This window comes from Mauremys mutica, chromosome 2 (assembly GCF_020497125.1).
Source record: "Mauremys mutica isolate MM-2020 ecotype Southern chromosome 2, ASM2049712v1, whole genome shotgun sequence".
Classification (NCBI taxonomy): domain Eukaryota; kingdom Metazoa; phylum Chordata; order Testudines; family Geoemydidae; genus Mauremys; species Mauremys mutica.
Window position 1 is genome coordinate 188,214,267 of NC_059073.1, and position 15,384 is coordinate 188,229,650.

The following is a 15,384-nucleotide window of genomic DNA, read 5'->3' on the forward strand; positions in this document are numbered from 1 at the left end:
GATGTCAGCTTCATCTCTAGCACCTTTCACAAGTGTTACAACAACTTACTACACTCATGGACACTGCTAACCTTGATGAAACATTCAGACACGTATATTTTTAGGAAGAGTGCATCTTCCAGAACCTATTTGGGTGCTCAGTTGGATAACATGTACTTTTTAAAAAATCCTTCAGTAAAATGGATATAACAACCCAAGCATATTTTATTTCCTTTCCACAGGTTAAGTCTATACAGGATCACAGATGTTTCCTACCTCAGAAATAATTGTAGCAAAGAAACTGTTTAAACCAACTGGCCTCCCTCCTTAAAAAGAAATGCCTGCCATCATCTAACCTGGAATGTCAATTTCCCCCTTCTCCATTTACATTAAATCAACCACCAAATCATCATCTTAGTTATGAAATTTGGAGTTGGGTTGGGGAATTGCCCAGTTTGCTTTTGAACTGATACACAAACAATAACTGTTTCTCTTGCTGATTGTAGCCGATTTATGATTGATAATGTAATATTTTAAACATTCTGCATTACAGAAGTCCAGAAATACTCTATGAATTGTTTTCCTTCTATTATTTATAAGTTAAAAGGATCAATCCTTCCTTTTATTTAATACTTTGAAAACCAAGGCTAATGTACCTCTCACCACAACTCCCATTCCTGAAATCTTCTGTCATTTTGACTGCTTTGTGCTACTACTCTTCTGTACACACAAGACTAAAAAAAATCACTAAAACCTTGAATCCTACCTTGAAGAGAGAGAGATATCACTGTCATTTTTTTTTACTCACAGGAGGTGCTGATATACTTCAATGATGAGTGACAGATGGATATGTAGATAAGCACATTAATTTTTCACTCATAGGCCATATAAAGGTTAAATTAACCAAAATCTTCTTCATTACCACTGTTTGTACATGTCCCATATCCTTTTCTTGCTCAGAACATTTTAAAGTTCTTTAGCAGGATAGACTTCAACAGTTGAAAATAACTTTTTTAGCCTGATCATGATTTCCTAACTCATTCATCATGATTCTCAGACCAATGGCTTCCTGCATCTGGAGGCTAAGCATCTGTCTCATAAATTATCCAGATGACAATCTAATAGCATCTCTCTCTCTCTCAACCAAGCGCTCAAACTTTTTAGATCAGCTCTTCAAGCTCTTCATTTATTATATATATAATAGCCTGGGATTTCTTGTCCACCTTCCCCCATAGAAGACATTTTGGATTCTCCCCAGATCTCAGCATTCTCAGCCTTATGGCTCTCTTCCAGGTGTCTGCTATTTCTGGTGAATATAAATTGAATATACCTAGTAGTCCATCTGCAAGGACATCATACTCAGGACTTATGAGTAAATCCTGATGTGTCTAGACATCTCAGGAACCAAACATCTCCCCTGTGTTCCTTTAAAGCCCCTTTTCAGAAGTGTTTATGAACTCTGTATTACATAGATATAAAAAAATACCAAGTGTAAAAAGGCAGGAAATATCTACCTTTGGTATTCAGAAAAGTAGGCATTTTATTCATACCAAACTTTGAAAGCCCTTGCTTTTACGTGAAACAATTATCCACCTCTTAACGTACTTCTTGACCCTCCACTGGTTACAAAATGTACTGTAGTAATTTGGAGGGCAATTTCTTTCCTCTAAAATCACAGTCCAAATCTACAATTTCCTGCTGTATTTATAAATTCACTTTCATTTCAGAAAACAGAGAACAGATCATAAAAATATAGAGACACTACCATTTGATTCGTGACCCAGCAAGAAAGTTCAAATACCAACTTTCAGACATCATGTCCCAGAGTAAAAGATTTTGAATAATAAATAAATTCAAGAAAATCCCCATCTGTTTGTGGACATTTGTTGAACATCAAAAGAGGCGAAATTCATCAAGTAGCTTATTCATTGCTCATGATTTTCTCAGTTCTAAGTAGGAGGAGATCCTCAAATGAATCCAGGTTTCCCCGCTTCCAAAGGTCAGATGAAAAGGCACTGCTGAATCCCCTAAGTGAACCTTTGTAAGCTGTGTTGAACTGAGTGCCTAGCAGACAGTGTTGTGCTAATATAGGGAACAGCTGAGGCATCCAGTTTCCGTAGTACAAGTGTAATTCTTCTGCCAGGCGCCAATGGCAGAAAGGATGGGGTTCGATATGTCTAAGAGTCACTTTTCTAAAATAAAGAGAACCATGACTTGAGTTATTACTCCCACTTCTGGTTCTGGGAAATTAAAACCTAACGTCCCAGGTCACCTTTGCAGGTGGCTCCTCCCCACTCAGCTGTCCTTGGGATCATGGAACCAAAAATACCTTTTCTTATGGCGAAAAACTATTGAAAGAACCATAAAGACCCTATATATAACATTGATATATATATACAAGAAACTGAGCAACCCAAATCACTGCATCAGATCAGGAGTTTGGTCAGCGGCCCACTTCCAAATAATAATTATCTGATTCATGGAGAACCCTTAGTCCCACCATGATGCTCTCCTTCCTCCCAACTAAACCTCAGCTTGCAGATCCAGTTAGACTCAGGTGTAATCAAAGAGCAGCATTGGGAGGCTCTTCTTCACTGATCTGTTCCAGTAGAGAGAAAACCTTTCTGCCATGCCCTTGTGATGTGCAGCTACCTGGTTCAGTTCTATGATATCAGATCTGCTTCCTCCAGCCCAGTGGGCTAGGGCATTGTGAAACGAGGTCACTGCTGCCACCATCTGTTTGGTTGCTGAGCTGTCAGTTCTGTATCATCATGAAGCCAGTCAGGCCATGCTGTGAAGTCAGATCTGCAATGCTGCCGCCTCAGATTTAGTCAGGCCTGGCTGCAAAGTCAGCTCTGCACCATCACCAGTCCTGTCTGGTCAGGTCCTGGAGATCCAATCCACAAAGGGCACAGAACCTCCAGGAGGAGAATCTAGAGCAAAACAGTGACCTTACCCAGTCTCTTTGGAATATAGCTCTTGATCTCTGGACAGAGCTCTTTACCCCTCTTGAGCTTGGATACCATTAGCAAACCAAAATCTACTTCCCATAAATTCAGGGTGACCCATTCATCCCAGTGTACAATTCCTCTGCCCTGTGACGATCTATCATCATGTATACAAGTAAAACAAACAAACTGTAACCAAAGCAATTAAGTTCAGGAGGTGGAATTATGGGTAAGTAACATCATAATTTATTTAAATGAAGTTGGCCAGTGCTGGCTTTTCCCATCTTTCCCTACAAAGGGAGGCAGAGCATTTCATCTCTGTGTGTTTTTTGGCCTGGCCTTTACACATATAAAGTTGGTGGCCTCACCTATAATTCAGTCATGGCTGAATGTAACTTTCTGAGTCATCAGACTTCCATTCAATACTGTTCATTTTAGATTAAGGCTCCTGATAGATAATGAGCTAATATTCCAGTGTGGCACTAAAATGAGAGCCTTGTCAAGAAAGGTGGGACACATTGATATATAAATTAGATTTCTTCTACAGCACCTGGTCTCCCACACTCATCATATCAAGGATTGAAAGATCCAGTTCACAGAGTTGACCCATGCTCAATTTTCTAACTCCCAAGCTCCTGGCAACACCATACAACTTCCATTCAACAGCTATCAAGCCAAAATTGCTGCCAGAGCTGGGAACATATCAAGAACATGTCCTCCAGAGCTAAGGGCAAGAGCCTTACAAATACTGCCTTAATCTCCTCGGCAAAGAGAAATGTCCATGTAAGAAAGGTAACAACATCCCTGATGCCCACAACTCCCAAAATAAGCTTCTGAACTAACTCTCAACCTGGAAATAAGGGTTAGTTATTATCTGCCCAACAAGTTTCCTATATTAGTGACTCATTTTAATCACCATATCTCACATTGGCTCTTAACTATTATCCTTCCTAGTATTGAGGCTTAAGACTGTCTTCCATGAAGTATCAATCAGCTCCATCTCAATACTGGATTTACACTTCTGGAGAGTAAGTCCCCAGAGCCAATATTAAACCAGGAATCAATAAGACAGCTACGAATGAAAAAAAAAAAAAGACACATCCCCTGAACTTTCAGCCACCTTTACAAGTAAATAAAAACCAAAAGTCATTTTCAAGTTGGAAATTGTTTGGTTAAAGAGTGCAGCTGAGGGAGTATTGAGGGACTTTAGATATGTACTTGTTATTTTTGTCTTTCTCTGTTAGAGAAATATTGATTTTTATTTTGTCTCCTCTTTTTTATGGAATACAGGTCAAGAAGTCACTGACCTGTTTTAAATTTAGTTTTCCATCAATATCATCAGCAGAGCACAGCTCTGGAAATAGAGTTTCTTATATAATTTATGCTTTCTTTAGTGGAGAGAACTTGAATACATAGTGGATAATGAATTAATAAAAATAGTTACTTAAGATCTTGAAGGCAATCTCCTCTACTTTTTAACAGTGCTAATGGAGGGTACATTTGGAATCTAAATAACTCTGGAGTATTCTTTTAAATTTGTGTCCATGTTGGGAATAAAAATCTGAGTACGTGTGTCTCTGAAAACACAAACAATTATTAAGAGAATGTTTTTGATTTGCATATTTTTATCATAGTATGTAGATCAATTGTTAAAATAGTCATAGTGGGCCAGATATTAAAAGATTTTCACATATTTGCTTCTGCACAATTATGCACACCTACTTTTCTGCATGTTAAAACAGTACCAAATTGCATGCATAAATGGAGTCTTTGTCCACATATGGCCAATTAGGCATATACAATAACTGGTCAGATATGTATGCAAGTCACCAGATTTGCATGCCATATCAAAGATGGTGTATGTATCATGCTGGTGTGAAACCCACTGTGGAAAGGGGTTTCCCTCCCCTTTCTTGTGCCCTTTCTGGGAGATGCAGTGTGGCTAAAGCTCTGGCCTTGGACTTGGGAGACCTACGTTCTAGTCATGACTCTGTCACTGGCCTCCTGGGTGACCTTGAGCAAGTCACTTTCCCTCTCTGAGTCCCAGTCTCCCCGTCTGTAAAATGGGGGTGAAGACACTGATCTCTTTTGTAAAGAGCTTTGAGATCTGCTGATGAGAAGTGCTGTATAGGAGCTAGGATAATGTTTATCAGCCCCCTGCTTTGTAGAATCTGAGTAAATGCAGCTGGGTGAGATGAGAACACAAGGAGGTAGGATATTTCCTGTATACCCATATGCAGAGACATCTTGTATTTGGAAGGGGGAGAAACATGCAGTTCTTGCTGCACAAACCTAAGTGTATGCTTTGTCTCTGGCATCTTCCTACCCTGCGTGTGTGAAAGAATGATGTAAGTGGCTGATTTCAAGACAAGCTATGTAGCTGGAACTGCAGTTGGTGCCACAGATCTGTTGGGGTTTGATGTGGCCATCAGAGATGGATGAAGATATGTGGGACTTAGTCTGTACTGTAATCCTAGAATAAAAAGTCAGAGATGGACTCTGGTCCTTAATATGTGGGTCGACTCCAAAAAGTGACTGTCTGAAAATGACTCCTACTTACGAACATAAGAACATAAGAATGGCCATACTGGGACAGAACAAAGGTCCATCGAACCCAGTATCCTGTCTGCCAACAGTGGCCAATGCCAGGTGCCCCAGAGGGAGTGAACCTAACAAGTAATGATCAAGTGATCTCTCTCCTGCCATCCATCTCCACCCTCTGACAAATAGAGGCTAGGGACACCCTTCCTTACCCATCATGGCTAATAGCCATTAATGGACTTAACCTCCATGAATTTATCCAGTTCTCTTTTAAACCCTCTTATAGTCCTAGCCTTCACAACCTCCTCAGGCAAGTAGTTCCACAGGTTGACTGTGTGTTGTGTGAAGAAGAACTTCCTTTTATTTGTTTTAAATCTGCTGCCCATTAATTTCATTTAGTGACCCCTAGTTCTTGTATTATGGGAACAAGTAAATAACTGTTCCTTATTTACTTTCTCCACATCACTCATGATTTTATATACCTCTGTCATATCCCCCCTTAGTCTTCTCTTTTCCAAGCTGAAGAGTCCTAGCCTCTTTAATCTTCCCTCATGTGGGACCCTCTCCAACCCCCTAATCATTTTAGTTGCCCTTCTCTGAACCTTTTCTAGTGCCAGTATATGTTTTTTGAGATGAGGAGACCACATCTGTATGCAGTATTCAAGATGTGGGCATACCATGGATTTATATACGGGCAATAAGATATTCTCTGTCTTAGTCTCTATCCTTTTTTAAATAATTCCTAACATCCTGCTTGCTTTTTTGACTGCCGCTGCACACTGCATGGAGTCTTCAGAGAACTATCCACGATGAGTCCAGGATTTCTTTCCTGATTCGTTGTAGATAAATTACCCCCCCCCGTCATATTGTATGAATAGTTGGGGTTATTTCTTCCAATGTGCATTACTTTATATTTATCCACATTAAATTTCATTTGCCATTTTGTTGCCCAATCACTTAGTTTTGTGAGATCTTTTTGAAGTTCTTCACAATCTGCTTTGGTCTTAACTATCTTGAGCAGTTTAGTATCATCTGCAAACTTTGCCACCTCACTTTTTACCCCTTTCTTCAGATCATTTATGACTAAGTTGACTAGGATTGGTCCTATGACTGACCTTTGGAGAACACTACTAGCTACCCTTCTACATTCTGAAAATTTACCATTTATTCCTACCTTTTGTTCCCTGTCTTTTAACCAGTTCTCAGTCCATGAAAGGAACTTCCCTCTTATCCCATGACAACTTAATTTACGTAAGAGCCTTCGGTGAGGGACCTTGTCAAAGGCTTTCTGGAAATCTAAGTACACTATGTCCACTGGATCCCCTTTGTCCACATGTTTGTTGACCCCTTCAAAGAACTCTAATAGATTAGTAAGACATGATTTCCCTTTACAGAAACCATGTTGACTTTTGCCCAACAATTTATGTTCTTCTTTGTGTCTGACAATTTTATTCTTTACTATTGTTTCAACTAATTTTCCCAGTACTGACATTAGACTTATCGGTCTGTAATTGCCGGGATCACCATTAGAGCTTACTCCGCAGATGAGATTCCCTGTGTATATTCAGAGTCATAGCTGATTAGTTTCAGTGTAAACATTACTTTTTAATGCTGTTTATTCCCAAAAGAGCAAACTGAAGCACAAACACAGTGATGGTAGACTGAGCTAAAGCCTAGCCTGACTCATGAATTGTGAACAAAATTGCTACAGTGTCAAATGCTACTCCTGTTTGCTCCTGTGTATCTCTATAGCTGACAAAGTGATTTTCAAGGTGTATGAGATGGTAGGATTTGACCAGCAGAATCTATATTACTTGTAATTATGCGCCACGCCAGAAAGAATCTAGACTGACATTGAGCTACGAGACTAAATTTGCAGGGCTGGCAGTTACAAAAAACAAACAAACAAAGTTACTGTTTTATTTGTCCACTATGCAAGTTTGATATGGAAGCCACTGAGACACATAAATTAGTAAATCCCTTGGTGCTGTTTTTAAAGTTACTTTTCAGAGTAGAGTGTGATTTAAGGTGGAAACCCAACTCTTGCCCTTCAAAATACAAGTAACTGTATTGCCAGAATAAGGAAGTAGTTCATATGTGTTCAGCTTTGGGATGATTTTTAGCAATGGGCCCAATACCACCTGGTACCACTATAGAAGAAATTGGTGGCAAAACAATAGAATTATTTTTCAACTATGACAACTAACCATGAAATTATTTCTCTGCTATTCCAAGCCAATATCTAGCTTGTATTTCTAGTGATATTAATAACACTTTTGTTCAACAGCTTCATGGATCTGATGATGTTCTTCATGAGCAGTAAGCAGCCAAGGTTTATAAAGAATACATCTTTCCAGACAAAGCCAATTGCTTTTTGATTAGGAAAGATTCAAGAGAATGCAATAGAAGAAATATTTTTGGATTTTAATAAAGCTTTTTATCACAGTGTCTCATGAAATTTTACTCTCCGAATTAATTGAATCTAGTTTGGATATGAGCATTGTTATGTAGAATGAAAACTAGTGGAAGGCCTGGAATGAAAGGAAAGGGTAAATGGCCAAGCACTGAGTTGGAGGGGATGAGGGAAGGGCAGACACATAAGTAATGCATTTTATATCATATGGTGATGTAACATCATATAGATTATTAATGAAGAGAAAATAAATGGCATGTTAGAGAAATTCCCATATTTGTTAGTGAAATTCCCATATTGCTTAACTGAGATGTGGCGTGAATGGAAGCAATGAGAGAGAAATTATGTAAAGGGAAAGAGATACAAGAAATAAGAGGCAATTTTAGGGTATATCTACATTGCACACTAAGGCTGGGTTCTAACTCAGGTTTGAGCCCAAGACCCCATTCTGTCCACACACAAATCAGTCTGACTAGGGTCAGCAAGCACTCAGGACTCGGGCTCCAAGCCCCTCCAAGGGGGCTGGGTCAGAGGCTGTGTCCTGCTGTGACTCAGATGCAGGACCTGTAATTTGCAGTGTGGACGTAGCTCAAGCAGCAGACTAAAATCAGAAGGTCTGTGTAGCACAGTATGTATGCATTAGCATATCTATGTGACCGGGAGCCAGCAATTGTAAGCCCCGGTGCACAATGCAGCCTGGATGTTCAAGTGCAGGCTTGGAAACACTGAGCCAACAAGTCCAGGTCCCACAGATCCAGGTTTACAAAGCTGTGTAGACATACCCATAATAAAAAAAGAACAGAAAGTAATTGCCCTATCACTGACACTATAGGCTGAATATTACCTTCACGTCCACTGCTGTAATATGACTTGACCTAACAATACATTTCACTACTGCTACATGAAGTATGGGAGGAAGGCAAGAGTAAGGCCTCAATCTACATATCCAGCATGCCATGGAGCTCTGCTCATTGTGGGCTCAGGATTCTACTCCCCAGAATAATGGGAACTTAAGTGATTGAGAAGAGCGTGGATGGGTGAATCCTTGAATACATGGTTCACCAGCTATCCACTCTTGGGGATCAGAGGCACATAACTCATAAGGGCGATTGCTGCAGAATGACATCACTGTCTCTCTGGGTCCTGCAGGAGGGAGTAGGAATGCTCTCCCGCCAACACAACCCATCCATTTGTGCTGTACGCTCAGGTCCAGCATTTGGTTATAAATAGGCAAGCTGTTTATTTGTTTCTTACAGATTTTACTTCATGTAAACATTCTCCTGCAGGAGATGTTGATAGCATTTAATTTACATGTAAGAACTCTACCTTGTTCAGACCAATCTTTTTCTTCCTCACTTACTAGACAGAGAGAAATATGTCCAGGTTCTATGAGATTCTTATCACATAGACCACCTATGCCAGCCAGAAAGTATCCATCTCTCCATGCCCATTTTTCCCCACCTCATTATAATTATTATTTTTAGCAGTATTTTCACCTAACTTGCAGGATTGCTACAGGGGATATGTCATTGCAACCATTCATGGCAGGAAAGATATCATGGAAGAATAATTATTCCTCCAGGGTGCAGGCTCCTCACAGTCTGCGTGGCATGGATACATATTGTTCCTTGTTTGCCATAAATAAAACTATATCAAAACCCATATGTTCTGCTTTGTCGAATTAGTTAAAATGCAGAGGGTCAACATAATTCATTAGGTTGCACATTCTCCATGGCCAAATTCTTATTAGTGAGTATTAGACACTACAGTTGTACTTACTGCGGAACCTTAACTGATACAATTACTGATGGGTGGAGTTACAGGAACCAACTAATGTTAAGGTACAGCCAGTTACCACAGAAGCAAGTTGAGTTTTTAAACCCAGGGTCTAAACAACAGGATCCAAGAAAGTCCCTCCCCTTTCAGGAGTGAAAAATGTTTGACTCAGTCCTCTTCCTCCTCCCTTTTCCTCAGCTATGAATCATCTTCTGCTGACGCCTGAAATCTTAGCCAGACCGCCCTATGTCTGGAACCATGTTGTCAGCTATAACTAATGGCTTCTTGCTGTGGAACTGTTGCTGACCTAAACTTTTTTTTTTTGACAGTGATTTCGCTCTACTCACATGATTGGTGTCTCCTAGACAGTGGATGTGTCAGATGTAATCACTGTAGTAAGTTGATGTATGAGATTCAGCCACTCGTACAATTGGTCTTGTTCTTAGCATGCATATTTCAGTAAATGTTACATCAACTACATATCAAGTGTTTCATTTATCAAGGGATGTGTGTATTTCACATCAATGTATCTGAGTCTATATTCATACTTTTCGCTGGATGGAAAAATTGAATCAGTTTGCTAAGCATCTTTTTAAGCATCAGATGTATTTAATTCAGTCAGTGACTTATTTGTTTCTAAAGATGATGTATATGATTCAGTCAATCATGCACCATATTTGGTTCAATGCATGACAAATCCAATGTAGTGGGTGACACAAGGGATCCATTTCAATAAATGGGTATATCTGATTCACTAGGTAATGTACTAGTTTCAAATAAGATCTTTCTCTTCAGTGAGTGATACTTTTTTACTTCACCTTCCTTCTCCCCCACAACAGGTGAATTATTCCTTTGAGTATGAGTGGTATCAGATTTATACTAGGCTGTATACTTTATTTCAGTCCATGATGTACACCTTTTATAATTCATTTAAATATCAGCAAATGACGTATCCAGTTCATCTGCGGAATGTTTCCACAATATTTTGGATGTTGCATTGAACACTGCATAAGAAAAATAACAGGGTAAGGATATACTCGACACAATGCATAGAAAACACACTTAATTAAACAGAACTAAAAATTGCCCTTACAGTGAATCTGCATAGCACTTGATTCAAAAACAACTGAAGTCAAAGGGAGTCTTTCCATTGGTTTCAATGGGCTTTGAATAAAGCCTGAGAAAATATCAGTCACTCTTCTAAGCATGCCTACTTTGGAATACCTAGTGGAGGCAAAGGGGAGACAGCAGAACTTAGTCCTGTAACTTCCTTGTGGCAGGTGTCCAGTGCAGGTACTCATTACAGAGGGGATATGGTTCCCTTACAAACAGGAGCTGGTGTGGATTTAGGGGGAGAAAAGCTAGAAAAAGGGGAATTGGGACTAACAACATGGCACAGTGGAGAAGCAATACCCTTCTTTTCCAGACTCCTGTTAGTTCCCATATAAGGGCAGGGTAGAAGGATCCCAGCAAAGGGCTGGGAAAAGATTGAGAAGGAAGAGGGTTGAGGGCAGCCCTCCCAAATAGGTGGGAATATTAAGGAAAGACTGATGACCTGCATTGTCCAATTTATTGGTGGGTATTCCAAGCTGTGTTAAATGACCAAAGTTACGACAAGTCAAACAGCTTCTTTTGTCTCCTTTTCTGTCTTCTTTCATGGCCAGAACAAAATCTCAAGTCACTCTTCTAAAGCATTGCTGCTTTGGAATTGTGAAAGTCAAATGATCTGGTTCTAAACTGTACAGAGGATCAATTCAATCCTCCATCTCTACTGCACCAAGTTTTACAGAGTTTTCACGTTGGGGAGCTTTAAGGTAACATTTATTATTAAGGTGTGCATACACAAAGGATTTCACTCTAAAGTGAAAGAATTATTTCAAATTATTTTGTAAAACATGTAGAGAAAAATTCTTCTTCAACTTGCACTTGATTTTGATGTTAGCTTGTAAAAAGAAAATGTGTGCACCAGAAGCTGGGCAGAACTGAAAGCTAATATTATTGTCCTGTGTATTTGTAGTTTTATAACTCATAGGAACATTAGAAATGTCTAGATTGAGATGAGGGGCACAGCTTCAGGGTAAATAATAAACACTATGGTTTAACTTCCATGTCTCTTGAATATTGAAAATTCTTGGCTGGGTCCAGGACACAAGAGAAAATGGCCAGTTGATATCTCTTTCCTTTGTCTAATAACAAATGCATCATCCCACTTCCATTTCTCTCCTAGAGGGAGTGAGATGTGTGAAGCATTATTTGCCTTTACTGGTACCATCCCACCACTGCACATCCAAGTCATCACCTCAAGAACCAACAAGAAGGATTTCCCTGAGAGTGGCACCCGATACTCCCTCCTGCAGCTCCTGTCCAGACAGGTAGAGTCATCTGGGAATTAGTTTGTTTTTCTTCATTTCTTTGTTGCTTTAGTTGACATACACACTTGTAACAGTATTACTACAATTTGCCTTAGAACTTCTACAGGCATATTAAGACAGTCCCTAGCCCAAAAGCATAGGTCAGGACATCACATTAGTTAAATTAGGGAAGATGGGTGATTAGTACAAGCACTGTAACTGCACAAGGAACTGGCTAATGGGAAGAAGGCAACGGCTTGTGTTGCAAAGTCAATAATTGGACTGAAGGGAAGTTCCTCAAGGATTGGTCTTGGGACACATCTTATTCAATATTTTTATTAATGACCTTGAGCAAAAAGTAGGAGTGTGCTAATGATATTTACTGGTGATACAAAATTGGGCAGCATTATCAATACAAAGGGGGATCAGAATATTATATAAGAGGATCTGGATGACCTTGACTACTAGAGTGACAGACATGGGATGAAATAAAATAGTGCAAAGTGCAAGGTCATGCACTTATGGTCTAATAATAAGAATTCTGCTACAAGTTGGGGATTCATCAGTTGGAAACAGAGGAGGAAAGAGACATGGGTGTGTGGGTTTATCATACAATATATCAGCCAACAGTGTGATGCAGCTGTGAAAAAGGCAAATGTGATTGTAGGACATGTTAGGCGAAGCATTTCCAGAAGAGATAGATAAGTATCAATGCCATCGTACCAGGTACTGGAAATAACTCATTTTCAATACTGCACACAATTCTCGTCACCCAAGTTCAAGAAAGAAGAATTTAAACTGGAAAAGGTACAAAGAAGAGGTACTAGGATGATCAGAAGAATGGAAGACCTATCTTATGAGAGGATACTGGAAGAACCTGGCTTGTTTAGTCTAGCAAAAGGAAGGCTGAGAGAGTATATGACTGCTTTCTATAAATACTTTAGTGGGGTAAATACCAGAGAGGATGAAGAGCTATTTAAGCTAAAATCAGTGTTGGCACAAGAACAAATGTATATAAACTAGCCATAGACAAATTCAGGTTGGAAATTCAAAAGAAGTTTCTAACCATCAGAGGGGTGAGGCTCTGGAATAGCCTCTGAATAGGAGCTGTGGGGGCAAACAACTTAATAGTTTTAAGAGCGAGATGGACAAATTTATGAGTGCAATTGTCTGATGAGATTGCTTGTTTTGGTAGGTGCAGGGTTCAACCACCCTGGGGCTTAATTCAAGTTTATATCTTATGTTCTTAAACCTCATGTTAGGGTTTTCTTTATCTCCTACCTCTGAAGTACCAGAGATATCCAAAGCTGCAGATGGGACTTTAGGGGGATGTGCTGCATTCTCAATCTCAGGGCACGTATCTGGCTGGTTTTTGCTCACATGCACAGGGTCTACTGATCACTATTTGTGGGGTCGGGAAGGAAGTTCCAAATGCATGCCTCTCTCTGGCTCCTCAGATGGAAACTCCACTTCCCCTCTTCTCATCCCTAAGATAGGGGAACTGCCAGACATTTCCTATTACTGTCTTGAATTCCCACCCCACCAACCACTGTCCCTTTCAGTTCTCCCTTTCAGTTCTCCCTTTCCCTGGACCCACCCCCACAACCTCCCCTGCCTCTTGCTGATCTCTCCCATCCTGCCAGGGCTTCTCCTCTGCCCAGATCCCAAGTAGAAGAGAAGTCCCAAGACAGTGAAAGGAGGGAAGTGATGCTAATATGTCTGGGGCCCTGGACCCAGCAGCAGCTTTTCCCTGGATCCCTGCTCCACTGCCTCTGGCTCCCCTCTCTACTATAGGACCAGACACTGAATTGAGGGCTCAGTAGCAGGACACGTCTGTGTCCTTAGGTTTTTCCACACAGCTCTGCCCAGCCCTGACAACTGAGGGATCAGAAGAGCTTTTCATGTCATCACAAGAGTCCTTCATGCAAGTGCCAAAATCCTGTGACTCACAATCAGTTTGTAAGAGGTGGAACACTGCCTTTCCCTGCTTCAACAGCACTCTCCTAACCCACCATCAAGCCCCCAGGCTGGGGGTACTGCCATCCAATCCCTCTATCGCCCATCTCTTCACTGTCCTTCCTCCTGGCCCTCAAAATTTCTTGCAGCTGATTCCCCTGCAAGCCCTAAATCTGGCTCCTGCTCTCCACAGTGCCCTGCTCCCTCTCATTCTTCCCATCCACCTTTCTCATTGTCTCTCCTGCTCCTCGCAGTCCCTGTGTCTTGTCAAGCCCCCTGAACCATAGAGTGGCAGCCATTTTACCTGTGGGCATGACTTCAATCTCATTAAACTAGTGGGAGGTAGCAGCCAACTTTATTGAAGGCAGTCTCACTTCCACATACACATAGGCTGTAGGGAAATGGATACCATCTTGCTGGCTTCATCCCTTTGAATAAGGGAAAATTCATGAGATGAAACAGTTCATGAAAGAGTTGTGATAAAATCACAAGTGTTGTCGATAGCAGGAATCTGCTTCTCACTGTACTCCCAACTTCACAGTTTGGGTCATCTGTACTATTTCACAAAATCCAACATTCTTATTCAATTATATTGAAATCTCTTGTGATTTTTTTTAATTTTGTTGTATCCTGATGAGATTGGCATCTGCATCAAACTGATGGCTGAACCACGTTCTTCAAGGACCTTTTCATTAGAGGGGCTGATCTTTAAAAACACCTTTTTGGGAGACATAAAACAATAGTCATTGAGTAGTTATTGCAATGCATTGTATGAAGACTGTGATTAGCCTAGCGATATATTTTAGTACTTGCATTTTTTGTCAAGCACTTAAAGACAATAAAAATGTGTCCTTTTATGTATGTGCCAAGATATAGTAAGCAGTAAAACCTAGCCATTTTATACATCTGGCTGTCAGCCATCATATGACCGCAAGAGTGTCTTAAAAACCATATAACTTACTAACACTCATGGCTTCTATTATAATCCACACCATTATACTCAAACTGATTGTTGGCTATATTAATGTAGATAAATACAGTTTGAATTTCTAGCAAACTATGGCATGTTTTATGCTTACAATTTTCCTTTAAGATGTTTGAATGTTATTTTATTGCATATGATCAGCTGTTACTGATAGTTGTTGTTTTTCTCATATGAAACAGTCAATTAAAGATATTAAGCATAATAGGACTTCAGTCTGCTAAAATAATTTAATATAAAGAAAATTTAATATAAAGAAAATTTCATACAGATTGTGCAGAACTTAATTAGTGCTTGTCTTACTACTGCAATTCCATAGACTTGTATTGTAACTGTGAACAAACTCAAAATTATTGTTCCTATGGCTTTCAGTAAGCTTTGGATCAGCCCAAGACTGCTTTTTTCCACCAGTAGATATTCAATCCTTTTACAAGAGTA